Source organism: Sparus aurata, chromosome 18 (genome assembly GCF_900880675.1).
Source record: "Sparus aurata chromosome 18, fSpaAur1.1, whole genome shotgun sequence".
Classification (NCBI taxonomy): domain Eukaryota; kingdom Metazoa; phylum Chordata; class Actinopteri; order Spariformes; family Sparidae; genus Sparus; species Sparus aurata.
This window is the reverse complement of record NC_044204.1, coordinates 12161805-12175708: the sequence shown is the minus strand read 5'-3', so window position 1 is coordinate 12175708 and position 13904 is coordinate 12161805. Positions and strand designations below refer to the sequence as shown.

The window sequence follows — 13904 nt, the reverse complement described above, 5'->3', positions numbered from 1 at the left end:
TGTTTAACCAGGCCGTCCATCTCCAGCCTTCTAACTGTACAGACTTCACACTCTTTATACTACTCCTCTTCACTTCATCCTTTGCAGCTGTAAAAATGACTAAAGCTGCTAAATGTCGCAAGCCTAACAACAAAGACAAATGTGTAATACACTGCTTAAACTTTTGACCTACATGGTTGTTTCCTGGGTTGAGGACAGACCTCGCTTCAAACAGAGCCAGGATTCCTCACGATCACCCAGCTTTCGCCTCCAGTACATAACTGAACCCTCTTCATCCTTTAGAAGTTATAAGTAAGCCATGCTGAAACATTTTGGCTGGAATCAATGGCAAACAAGTGGGGGGAATAGTTGTCTTGCTGCCATTTTGGAGCCGCCAGTGTGCAATTTACTGTACCTAATGCGGCTTCACCAATCTTAGCCCTCGACTATCAGCTCTGCCCTCCGGTGATATTTCTGAGCCGGCTCCTCTGAGCACACAGGATGAGTCACATTGTGAGAATCTTCCCAGAGGTTCAGTGATTTAATAATCAAGCCTCTCTAGTGTTTCCCCCATGATGGAAGGCACACAGTTGATAAACCCACCGGCACACCTGCTGTTAACTGTTTAACAATTATGTCTGTGTGTCACTCAGTGACTCAAATGATTGCCAAAGGGAGTCTACAGGCGTCCTGTTGAGAATTTGACAGTTATCCATTAACTGGATACATCTGACTCAAATGTAGCCATGCAGTCCTGAAGGCGAGAGTTCAACAACACAGAATGAATTATTAACCCCAAATGGTCCAAACCAGCCATGTGTTCAATGACTGATATCATCTTGTAATTGTGTACCTGAAGAGAGAGGAGAGGAAGCTATGAGGGGAAGCCCAAGCAACAAAGCAATGAATTGATAATCCCGCCCTCAGCAGCATTTCTGTAGTGCCATATGTGCTCTAACAGCCTGTGGGAAGCGACACGGGCGCTCTGAAGCCTAAAATAGGGTAGGCCTCGTCTGATAACCAGAAGCCAGAAACTGAAGTCAGCAGACAGAAAAAAAAGGGACCATGCTCAGATTAACACCAGCAGGCCAGATCAGATTTTGTGCACTTAATATCGTCATTCAAGTTCCACTGTTGACATGCTTTACTTTGCTGCCCCTCGCCATGCTGCTACATCAGAGGGAGGAACTGCTGTGTCATTCCGATAACACAGCCTAAGATCTGGGCTCCAGTACAACAGTGTGTTATTGCAAAGCTTCTGTTTGCTGTTACATAGGGGAGATTTCCTATCTGCAAACTTTATTTGTTTGTTTTTAGTTTTTGAGAAAGAAAACAAGGCCAGAGGCAGAGAAACACTGTTAACCTTCAATAAAAAACATCTCTACTGGTATCCATAGTGATCTTTGAGCTGCTTTATTTGAGAAATCAACCAATTATCTTCTGTTGTATGTGTTTATACCACCTACAAATGAGGTATTTAATATGCAAGTTTTACTTAAAGCTTATTATTGTTGTTCCTCGTCAATTTTGGAATTGAGCTACCACCTTATTTTTAATTGATCAATTGTCAATAAGTTGGATCAGTTGAATAGATTGTTTTTTTCTTCGGAAAGACAGTAAGTAAACTTAACTTTAGTTAAGGGTGCCCTTAGCCTTTCCCTAGCTAGATTAAATTTGATATAACTAGCTAACTTTAGCTGTACAGTTAGACGTCTTGCATTTCAATTTATCTTCTGTGGCATCAAACACAGCATTTTTCTCTTGATAGAAGCAAGTCCAGCTGTCCAGACTTCTGATCTTTCTCATCATGCACCATCCTGTGGAGGGGATACATTTTAATTCTAGGTCAATGCATAGCCTAATTATGGTCTTGGCAAGTCCATAGATTGAAATAGCCACAATAGTGATGTGGCGGGAGCAGGTGGAAAACAGGATAATTGTTCTTTTAGAAAACCAGAATGCTTCCACTGTCATATGACTTTATAACATGTTAACTTGAATAGAAAGGAAAAGGGTTACCTGACCCTTTTCATAGGGAAAGGGAGTCCACATCAGACCAGTAGTACAATGACTGACAACTTGCAAGAAATTACATATTACTGGGGGAATTCCATTCTGAGAATTCAGTGTGAAGTGTGGCTGATTGTGATTCAGGCTATGCCTTTGTTTTTGTGCATAGGGTTAAGTAGATGTCAGTAGATCAGCCACCTAACCAAAAAGTGCTGCAGGCCTTACATTGAGCTGGAGGACATTTATAGGCCCAGAAAATGCACTTTTTCAGAGCGGAAGACTCTTCCCCAAAAGAGGCAATTATTCTTGACACTGGCTTTGTGCCTCTTCAATTCCCAGCAAGCGTCTCACAGAAGGCAACCTGAAGGCCAAACCATGAGACATGGTTGATGTCAACCCAGCATGCAGTTTTTCTTATACTAGCTCAAGTCATTGTATCCTAGCGATCCTTATCAATAATCAGAGGTAACTATTGGAGTGATTATGTTCTTACAGCAGCGGCCCTGATCTGTTTTCTTCTGCAAGTAGATTCAAGTGCAACAAAGTTTCACACACAAAAAAAAAAAAACTCCTTGAAAGTAGCAAAAGCAGCAACACTCTTGGTCGAGGACATCTGGTCTCCAATAAAACATACTATTGAGGCTTAAGAACACAGAGAACTCTTGTGACTGTTAGCTAGAAAATTGATAACTTTTTTGTCAAGACTGTGTGAAAGGCAGCTGTTTTGTGACTAAAGCAAAACTTTAAACTATCTTGGCCACAGGAGGGGAAATCAGGACAGAGAAAGTCAATGCTAATAACTTTTCAGATAATAGTAGCCAATATGTGGAACTGTCCAACACATCCTCATACTTGAACTGTAACAGGCTCCCAATTGTAAGACGATAGAAACCAGGAATAGGTCATTTGCCGTTGTAATGTCCATGACCACCATTACATGGCGATGCAGTGAGTGTTTCCGAGCCACAGGAAGCTACAGGAAAGCTGACTGGAAAACTCTGTATTGCGGCAGCAGAAAGTCTTCGCAAGGAAGCAAAAGGCAAAAATTATCCAAAGAGGCAGCAGAAAATCTCAAAGCCGGGGACAGAAGGCAGGTGAATTTACCGGGGTCAGACGGACCAGACGGGTTGGTCCGAGGCAGGCAGGGTTGGCGGCAGGTACTCAGTCTGGAGGGAAGTGCTGGTAAGTCCTGCATAATCGGGATAGAACAATCTAGTAAAGTGTTTGTGAAGCTGGGGTAGACATACAGGGTTAAGCTGATTAGGTGAGAATGGCTGGTGACAGGGTAGGCAGAAAGGAACAGCTGACCAGCTATGCCAAACTATGACATGAACAGTTAAATACGTCAATTGCCAGGAACTCCCAAAACACCCAACAATATATTACTTTTCCCAAAACAACATGACTGATCTAGTGAACCAGTGACAGGACTTTTGTCATAAGCTTGCAGTTTGGTTAATTTTTAATTTTCTAAACAATAAAAATACTTTGTTTGGTTGAGGAAAACGTTGTGGTTTGGTTAAAATCACTGCGTTACGCCTGTAACTAAGTTACAAGTTTACTGACCCATGTATACCCAAGTTACACTATGCATGTGACGTAAATTCACTACGTTAGTAACTTAAAAGAACTCACCGCTGACTTCTGGTTTTTCACTGAACATGAACAGCTGTTTACTGAATGAGAGTCCTGTGCCTGCTCAACCCATCCATCCATCCTGTTCTTGTCCCCACATGGGCTTTGTTACACTGTATACTTCTTTTTTAGCCTGCTTCCTCCTTTGCTGTTGTAATAATTACAACGGTTAAAATGCACAGAACAAGAATCATGACTACAGGTTGGAATAAGCTGATTTTACAGTTTACCTATATTGTCATTTTTTTCTGATGAGGACTGGCTGTGCCTTCAGGTGCACTGGGAGCTCCCGCAACTTCAGACTCTAAATTCAATTCTTCTCATTCATTCAGTGAATTGGATAAAGTAAACGGACCGCCACATTATTTAAGGCAGAGAATCCTGATCATGTTTATGAACCGATCAGTATCAGCTTACTCTTAAAGGGGAACTGCACCAATTTCACATCCCAAAGTCTGGTTCCAGGTTTTTGAGATTCCTACTGCATGTGTGACATGTGACAGTATGAAGCAATTTTGTGGCTCCAGAGAGAGGTGAATGAAGCCAGATGGATCTGCCGAAGTGAAGTCACACACAACAAATTTGAAAATAAAAAGAGGATGTCCAGGTGTGGAGATCCCAGACAAATCTTTACTATTTCTAATCATCCTATGTGTTTCAGTAATATGCCTTTTATATTTGGTTTCGACTCTGCTTGCCTCCGGTGGGCTTGGACTGTGCTGTTGCGCTGAATCTCTCGAATGCTTTTCAGTTTCTAGTTGTCCTCTCCAGCTTCATTACCACAGTTGTTCAAATGTACCAATTCTAAATGCATTCTACTGGCAAACAGTTCAAAGATAAACGTCTAATGTTCACTGAAAGAGGAAAGAAGTCTCAAGGGCTCTTTAACCTTAAAAGCTCCATGAAGGTTCTCTTAAGGCAAGACTTTATAGTCCTCTTTCCTGTTGGCTCATTTGTACCATTCCAGTCCTCAAAGTGTACACTTACAAAGTCGTGCCAAAGCACTTGCAGAATCTGTGAATTACAAGTTAAGTCTTCTGGGTCTCTTAAAGTACATGTGTTACATCTTGTGACATATTTTCAGTGACTGCCGACTTGCCATTACTTGTGAAATATTTAACTCAAAGTCCATTAACAGCAGCAGTTTGTTCTATAGAACACCATACATAAGGTGGCTCTAGTCTGACTCTGACAATGATTTAGAGGAAACACTTTGCACTATTTTGTCATTGGATTTTTTATTTATCTATATGGAATTAGTCTTAATATTAGATTGATTTCATGACTCTGGCTGAGTAAATTGGCACATCTTCACTTATAAAAGGCAATTTTCGAAATCTTACTGGTGCCTTGGTGACTGCTATTTTTCCTTTTAAGCATTAACAAGCAAATGTGGAAACATTATGTCATGTCCACACTGGTGATGCAATTTCTTCAGGAAAAGAAGTAAAAAAAAAAAAAAGTATGATTCATATGAACTAGGAAAACTCATTTGCATCAGGGATGAGGGTAGGAAGTATACTCAACCATTTGAACTCGAGCAGAGTGCATTCTGCCCGCAGCAGACTCTCTCAGCCCCAATCTCTGCATCTGAATAAATCATACAAGGAACACATCTGCTTCCTTAGAGAGAGAATTAAAGAAAAGGGAGAGTGAGAGCAATGATGAAAAATAAGAAGAGAGCAGTAACGATGATGGGAGATAAGGAGGCGAGAGGAGGAGGGAGAGAGGGAATAAAGAAAAGATGTGAATGATAGGGAAAAGAAAAAGCAATAAGAGGAGAAGGAAAAAAGAATGTGGCAAGGACGCTCTGCTCTCCCATCATAGATGAAATCTACGATCACTGGAACAAAGATCGCACCAGAACAACGCTCCACTACTGTTTTTCTCCTCCCCAAGTGAGGAAATATAACATGTAGTTTGTATTATAGGCTACAGCTAAAACTCATTTTTTAAGTGCAAATGGGAAGAAATTGAATGGTCACAGTTTTAATCGTGAAGCTTGCTGATTAATTTACATTGTCAACTTGTGCATTGACTAAATGCAAGAAAATATTTCACCTTAAAAATTGCCAGTAGCTACGGGTAGCCTTTGAAATACTGTTTTTCTCTAGTATATAGCTAGCTAACACTAACTAATAAAGAGGAAAAGACAGCAAAACATCCTTTCATTCCTAGTGTAACCCACTCCTGGTTAATACACTAGTACTCAAGGTTCGTAAGGAGCTAAGGGAAGAGACTAGAGTAACCATACAGGAAAGTACACAGACGACAAGGTAGGTTGCAAAATGTTTAGTGAAATGAACTTGCAGGTAATTATTCAAACACCATATATAACACATGAATGACAATGAAATAACAATGGGCCCTTTAAAATAATAAATCTGGTCAGTCAAAAAAGTCAATAAAGTCTGTCTGTACTGTGATCACTGTCACAGTAAAATGTCTTTCAAATCCACCATCTGAAGATTCCTTAATAATCAAGTGTCCAGTGTTCTTAGTAATTTTCCTGGTATATGAGCAATGTATGTGAATGTGTGACAGTCCTGGTGGCTGGCAACACCCTACCACCAGGTGGAGTATTAGATGAATTGGTTCAGAATCACGCTGGGAAGCTTGCCATCAATTGGAATGGATCTCCTCAAGAAGCTCTCACTCCATCCATAAGACCTGACCTGTTTTGTTTTACAAACAAAAATTTAACATTTTATCTAATCTATTTGTTTTACAACTATCACTCCAAAGGATAACAAAATATAACACTAAGCAGAACATATAGTATAATACTTAATTATTACATGTTAAGGCCTTTCATTACACTTCAGTTCAATAACTTTAAATCTCAATCAATATCTGAATCATTGCAAAGTAATATTATACAATCAGCATCCGTTAGTGTATTCTACCTTAAATATTATAAGCCATATACCTGTCATATATGGCTCTGCTGACATTTGCAATGCCCACTCAAGTGAAAATACAAATTAATTTACATGACTGACATCTCTCACAGTAAAATGTTTAACCATTCACATCTTCAAAAGAATAACACAGCAAAATGAACATCTTACGGTATTTCAATACCTCCTTCTCAAATATTACCGTTGTCGTGGAAAATCTCCTTTGAGTAGAGAGTGCTAAATCTCCGAAGAATTTCAGATCTCAGCGTATGAATCAGATGTCATTTAATACACGCAGCGTGGAGAGAAGGCAAAAGCATTCTCTCACAAACTCTAAATTGTTACCCCTTAAGTACAGAACAGAGAGGAGGTAACCTTCATTTACAAACAGTCATAAAACATCTTCTTTACAGATAAAGGACTCTTTGATATTTTGATGTGTCCTGTCTTCCCAGGACAGTGACCCTTTGATCTAACAGAGGGGACAGTAAATGTCATCTTATCTAATAAATGCATACATTCCAATGTGGGGATGTGCCCCCTCCTGTGGCTCATGTGACACCTCAGGCAGTGTGACAATCTCTCTTCCCCCTATTGTCCTTACAGTACATTGATAACAAAAGGAAGCCTATGTAATTTTCTCACATTCCTCCCTTTTGACACAAAAGTGTCAACACAACATTTTGAGAAATTACATTGAAAGTTTCAAAAATAGGAAAATAAATTTTTAACAGCTTCAAAATGTTTACAGCTATCAGTTTCTACTGTGAATAACAAAAACAAAAACAAAATACAAACACACAAACAAATTCATTCAAACCATTAGTATTAAAGAACAGAATTATATCAACTCATCATTTGAATCATATGGGTTTCCTGGAGCCCATTCCATCCAAGAGTTCATCAGCATCAAAAACCCAGGGCTTCCACTCATTTTCTTTCTCAAAACAGTTCGCTTCTTCTCCTGATCACTTGCTCTGTGTCAAGTTTTAGTTTTATGTCCTTTCAGGATTGTTTGATCCTGCATCGGTTCTTCTGTGTCTTCTTCTGCTCTTGCAACCAGTCCATTTTTACCCTTCTGTAAGAGATGGGGTGTCTGAGTATCAATATGGATGATTTTAGTGTGTTTGATGACTGCAGGTGAATCAGTTGGTGGTTTGAAATTGTTTTTCTCCGTTGAAAAACAGGATAGGATAATGGCCATTGTGGTGACCAAAAACAAGGATGAGAACCACAGTCATACTCGTCCAACGGTGTCCTCTCTCAGCACTCTGCAGGTTAGGTCGTTGTCCTTCCTTCAGTGGCATGGCTCGGAAAAGGCTTGCACTACGATCCATGTATGCAGGTGTCCCTCTCAGCTATCCGGACAGCAGTGGGCAGGTGTGGTCCTGTCCACCGTGGTTGACTCCAGTGCTTCCTCCTCAGGTTCTTTTAACACTGTCCAGTCTTCAGGCTGGTTATTGTGGAGTTTGCACCATAGTAGGCTCCAGAAGGACTGCTTTCACCTATAGAAGATTATCTTCAAAAAACATGGTTAAATGCACAACACTATCTTAAAACTATCAGCATCCAATTTGGTGAGGGTTAACCTGTTTTGAGGAAACGGGGTGTTAATTATTTTCAAAGGACAGCCAGTGATTATCTCGTAAGGAGACAGTCTAGTCATCTTATGTGACATATCTGTTTCTGCTATCAATTTAGTCAATTTTGTTTTTAAGGTCTGGTTAGCGTGTGCCACTGCACCTCCACTAGCTAACACAATGTGATTTTTAGGTTTATGTGCAGGTTTTTTGAGATGTTTTGAATAAAAAAAATTATTTACTTTTATTTATTATTTTGTATTTTTACTCATTATTATTATTATTATTATTAATAATAATTATTTGTAAGTGTGACTCATTATTAATTGTTTATTTCTTATTCACTTATTTATTTATTTATTTAGGGGAGAAATCTACAGGCAATTATTTCCCTCAGCAATTATTTAGCGATTTAGATCGCTGTTACATATTTACGTGGAAATCATTCAATCCCTTTTGACAAAATGTTTTCACAATAATGTAATAATATTTATACCTACTACATGGAGTGAGTTGAATAAAATCCATTATTTAATGCTCAAAAAAGATCTTAATGTTCAGGATGGGATGACAGAGGCTATGCCTCTGCCGACATTTTAAATTTAACAAATCACACAATTTTTTAACAAAGTGTTTAACAAAAAGTTGAAAAAATCCTGGCGTATGCCATAATCTATTTACAATATTCTACATCCTCCCTTTTGATACATGGTCAAGACCATGTGTCAAACTTTGCAAAGAAGTAAGTATGGCTTTTGGCAGTACTGGGAGGCCATTTACACCAACCCAGAGTTCAGATGGGAGTTCAATAAACTTTTTCCTACTTCCATAGAATTTTTACTACATCATCAGCTCCTGTTTGAAGCAGATAGACTTTATTAAAAGACAGATAAAAGCATTTGTAGAGTGGGGTATACAGGTGAAAAAGTAGCAGGAAGTCATGCTTGCCTGTGGTCATTAAAACTGTACCACTCCTTGCCTTGATGATTGGACTCATATGGTTATTTATAGAAACAGACAAACAAATGTTAATTACTTATTCTCATTTTTATTTATAAACGCTAACCATTTCATTGTATATTGTATATATGCTCAGATTGTCTACTTTATTACCATACTATTTTATTGTATATTTTATCTAATTTCATTTTATAGTGTATTTTACTGTTTTATTTACCCCTTATCTTAGCACTTGTTTCCACTCATGCTGTATTTATATTTTACTTTACACGGAGTATCTGAAAACAACAACTTTTATTTATTTTTTTTTTAATTTTTTTTTTTTTAAATACAGTATTCTGATTTAGATTCTGATGAGCTGTCTTAGCAGCTTCATTTCCCAGTGACACTGGGTCATTAGCACTTGTATGAGCTTTATATCTGCATAGGTAGAAGTAATGCAGACAAAAGGTTAATGATTTTGACTTCTAGGAGCATTAGATGTTCCTGTAGAAGTAAGAAATTTTGATTTCCTATAATGTGTGAAATCATGACATATTAAATGCATACTGAGAGTCAGTATGTACAGTGATATTATTCCCGGTCCTAAAAATGGAAAAGAAAAAACAGCTGCCAGAGCAGACAGGTTATTTAGAATATGAGTACGTTCAAACTATATCATAGTTAGTACATATTTCATATGACACACAAGGGGATCCATCTGTTGGATTTCTCACAGCAGAATCATCTACAAAGAAAAAACAGAGTTAAGGTTAATGAGGGAAGTGTCACAGAGTGCATCTGTTGGTTTTGACACCGTGACGACCACTTTCAGACAGGGGTGTAATTCTCCATCTTGAGCTGTCAGGACCAAAATTTATGGGTTAAAAGACAGAACTTTTTTATAAAGTTGCGTGAGTCATTGTCAGAAACACATTTTGCTAGTGTAGCAGTTTAGCTGGGTTAAGGTAGGCGGGTTTTCCTGTAAATAAAGGAAGTTACAGCATGTGGGGCACGTACATTAAAGATGGCACATAACAAAAATATCAATTGTGGCCAGCACTGCTTCAGTAGCAGCTGCTACAGCCTTGTGGTATGCAACCCATATCTCACTGTGTTGTGGACATTCTTTTTGAATAGTATCCCACAGGTTGGTATTCACCATGTGACTGAGTTAGAATTTTCTTTCACAAAAACTCATTACATTCAGAAAAACAAAAAGATTTAAAAAATTTGAGAGTGTCTGGTAGTTGTCGGCAGAGGGAACTTGATAAAGCTTGTTTTAAGTCAGTAAAATCTTTCTCTGCGTCAGGAGTCCAAGTCAAAAAGTCAGTCATGGCCAAATGTCTACCCCCATATGTGATTATATAGGGGTTGGGAGATCTCCACAATTGTATCAAATCCATGGACAACAAAAGCCTGCTAAAATTCAATAAGGCAATCGTTTTTTTTGTTTTTATTTTTTTTCATTCGCAGATATTTTGAAACATCCAAGATTGTGGATGTAGTCGGTATCCAATTGACGATCTTCCGGAGTAAAATAACGCATTTCATTTTAAAAAGAATTTTCAACTTTTCCTTTAAAAAAAATTTAGGATTGTTTTCTGGCAGAAAACTAAAAATGGAAAACTGTCTCAATTTGACAATGCTCCTGCATAGGAAAAACATATGCACAAACATTGTCACTGAACAAGTGAATTAACACACAACGGCCGCTAATGCTAAGTTTGCAGCTCTACTGCAGTCCAAAATGAAAATTGGAGAAGGAAAAACCCTATGGCATCTGCATCCAAGTATAACATTTTACCATTGATAGTGAAAGCAACCCAGAACTGTGAGTCAGGATGAAAAGGAATGCTAGAATATGCATTTGTTAAAATCATAACTGAAAAACCCAGTCTGATAGAATGTTTAACATTAGTGTTAGAACATCTGCTGGATGCTGACCAGCTTCATTTATGACCCTAAGGTGTTTTAATGATCTCCACCCCCCATTTGTTTTCCTGTCAGGCAAGATGGGGGAGGTACATGGTGAGATTTAGGAAGTCAACAATGGCACCTTAATTTATGGTAGGCTGAATGACATAATACTGACTTCAAACAGTTTTAGGGAATTTTGCATCTTTTATCCCCAGAAATTTAACTTGCTTACAGCCTCAAGCTATTAATAGTGTTAGAAGCAATTTTTCTAGTCTTTATCAGTCAAATCAGTGTTTCTGTGTGTGTGTGTGTGTGTGTGTGTGTGGGTGTGTGTGTGTCATCAGTACTTGTGTCTAATTGTGCTCATGTCTACGTGCTTGTTCAAATTCTCTAACCTTCCTCCACTGTCTCCTCTGGTTGTGTCCTGGTGAATGAGCAGACACCTTCATGTGGTCAGGATTCTTCTGGATCTCGCCTTTCTTGCCGATTAAACTCAGGGCTCCCATCAGCTTCCCTTTGTATCATCAGTTTTCTTCCAGTGTTGTTACATTCTCATTGATGGATGTGGATTCAGTCTTCGTCTCCTCTTGCTTTTTGTTATTAGACTGTAATCTCTGTCCAGGATTCTGTGGCAGACCAAAACTCCAGTCTTTGTCAGGTGTCTCCTCTGCAACCTCCTTCATTTCATTCAGTTGGTATGGCCTGTATACAAACACTTCTGGATCTCAATGACAGTCTGCTTTCCTGTTTGCCTCGGCATGGAGTTAGGGAAACATCATCCTTCTGTGATCTTCACTCCGCACCCAGCAGTCAGCAGAATCTGCTATTGGAGAAAAGTCTTTCTTGGAGAAGCAGGTTAATTTGTTGCTGTTTAGGAGATAGGAAGATGGCTGAAAAGTCAGGGTGTATTTGTTTCTCCCCTTCTTTCTTAAAGTCATCTTGGGGTGTTTGACCACATGTGGAGAAGGTGTCGCTGAAAGGATGTAGGTGTGGAGACAGCAGGGAGGAGGTCCATTTCATAAATTCTAGCCCTACATTCTTTTCTCTCTTTCTTTTTCTTACTCAAACCCTGTTTTCACATTTCTTTCAATCATGCTACTGATTTTGAAAAAAAACAATTTATCAGTCTATCTGTTTCTTCCCTACTTTCATTTTACCTTTTTTTTTTCAACATACTCTACACCATCTCAAAACATTCTGTGCTTAATTTGCCTTTTAATGGAAAACCTCAAAGGTGACAAAATGCCAAAGTTGAAATCCTGAACCACATTTTCCCCATTTGTCTGCTCTTAATTCAGCAGAGCCTGTAAAAGGGTCAGATATATTTATTAATTTCCCCATTTTGTTCCTCATATTTTTTAGTGACTCACTGGGACAGATTTGCTTAAACTTTCAATGGGCTTATCATTCACACAAAACTTCACAATCACACTGATCTTTCCATACAGTGTATGGTTGGATCTCATCAAATCACACACTAACTTTGAGCAACTTATTCAGCGAGGTGGTTTGTATGACACATTCGTTCCGAGCAACGCACCCTTTTATAGCATATAATCTGTATACTCACTGAACGTCACAACAAAGTTTATTCTTTATACTTATTTCGTATATTTATATCACTCATATGCCCATTTTATCATAGTGGGGCCTCGTATAATTGTATACTGTATCATATCATTATTACAGTAGCTCACATAAGATCATATTATTATATTATATTCTATTATATTTTTATTTTACCTGTTATCAGGTTTTCGGTCGACCACTATTTAATATCTACTCATCAGTAAGTAGCATCTGAAAATCTACAATCCCTTGAAATTTTCTTCACACCGTAGGTATAATAATCAATTCATTTCGCCTGTTGTACTCGTTAAGTGCTAACAGCCTTGCGCTGCGTTTCAGTTTTTTTTTTTTTTTTTTCGTTTTCACCCAAAACCACACAGGAATTACAAGGGTTTCTCGTTTTTACCCAAAACCACACAGGTATTACAAGGGAAAGAAAAAGGTGCTCCTCCTTGAGCCCTTTACCTTAAAAAACATTCCAATCACACAGCTATGGAATGAACGTCTCGTTACACTGACGTTTTTATCACCCACGACCACACAGGTTTTACATGGGGAATATGACTTTCAACCACACAGGTATTACAAAAGTCAACCTAGGCTTTTAGAATTTGAGCAAATGATTCAAACGCTGTACTCACTTATTTGTGGAGCGTCCGCTGGCCACGTCTGCGCCCGAATTTCAGGTGGAATCCAATCCTCCGTTTGTCGGAGTGGAACTTTTCCTGCCGGCAGTTTCCTTCAGTTCAGGCGCAGGCGGCAGTCAGCGAAGCGTCCATCCCATAACCTCGTCGCCAAAATGTCGTGGAAAATCTCCTTTGAGTAGAGAGTGCTAAATCTCCGAAGAATTTCAGATCTCAGCGTATGAATCAGATGTCATTTAATACACGCAGCGTGGAGAGAAGGCAAAAGCATTCTCTCACAAACTCTAAATTGTTACCCCTTAAGTACAGAACAGAGAGGAGGTAACCTTCATTTACAAACAGTCATAAAACATCTTCTTTACAGATAAAGGACTCTTTGATATTTTGATGTGTCCTGTCTTCCCAGGACAGTGACCCTTTGATCTAACAGAGGGGACAGTAAATGTCATCTTATCTAATAAATGCATACATTCCAATGTGGGGATGTGCCCCCTCCTGTGGCTCATGTGACACCTCAGGCAGTGTGACAATCTCTCTTCCCCCTATTGTCCTTACAGTACATTGATAACAAAAGGAAGCCTATGTAATTTTCTCACACCGTTAAGTTGACTAATTAGCAGCATTATATTACCATTTTGCTTGCTATTAGCTGCTAGGCCACTAGCATCGACCAACTCAATCGCAGGCACGCTACTTGACACAGCACACATGGTTAGCAACATTAGCAC

General features: G+C 38.8%; 1 long non-coding RNA gene across 1 annotated transcript; it reads right to left on the bottom strand.

Annotated features, from left to right (window-relative positions):
• Window positions 1-7336: 7336 nt before the first annotated feature.
• LOC115568880 (uncharacterized) lies at window positions 7337-13479 on the bottom strand. Its single transcript, XR_003981462.1, has 2 exons — window positions 13174-13479; window positions 7337-8043 (listed from the first exon to the last, which is right to left on the bottom strand). It is a non-coding gene; the product is annotated as an uncharacterized LOC115568880 (long non-coding RNA).
• Between the last annotated feature and the right edge of the window lie 425 nt (window positions 13480-13904).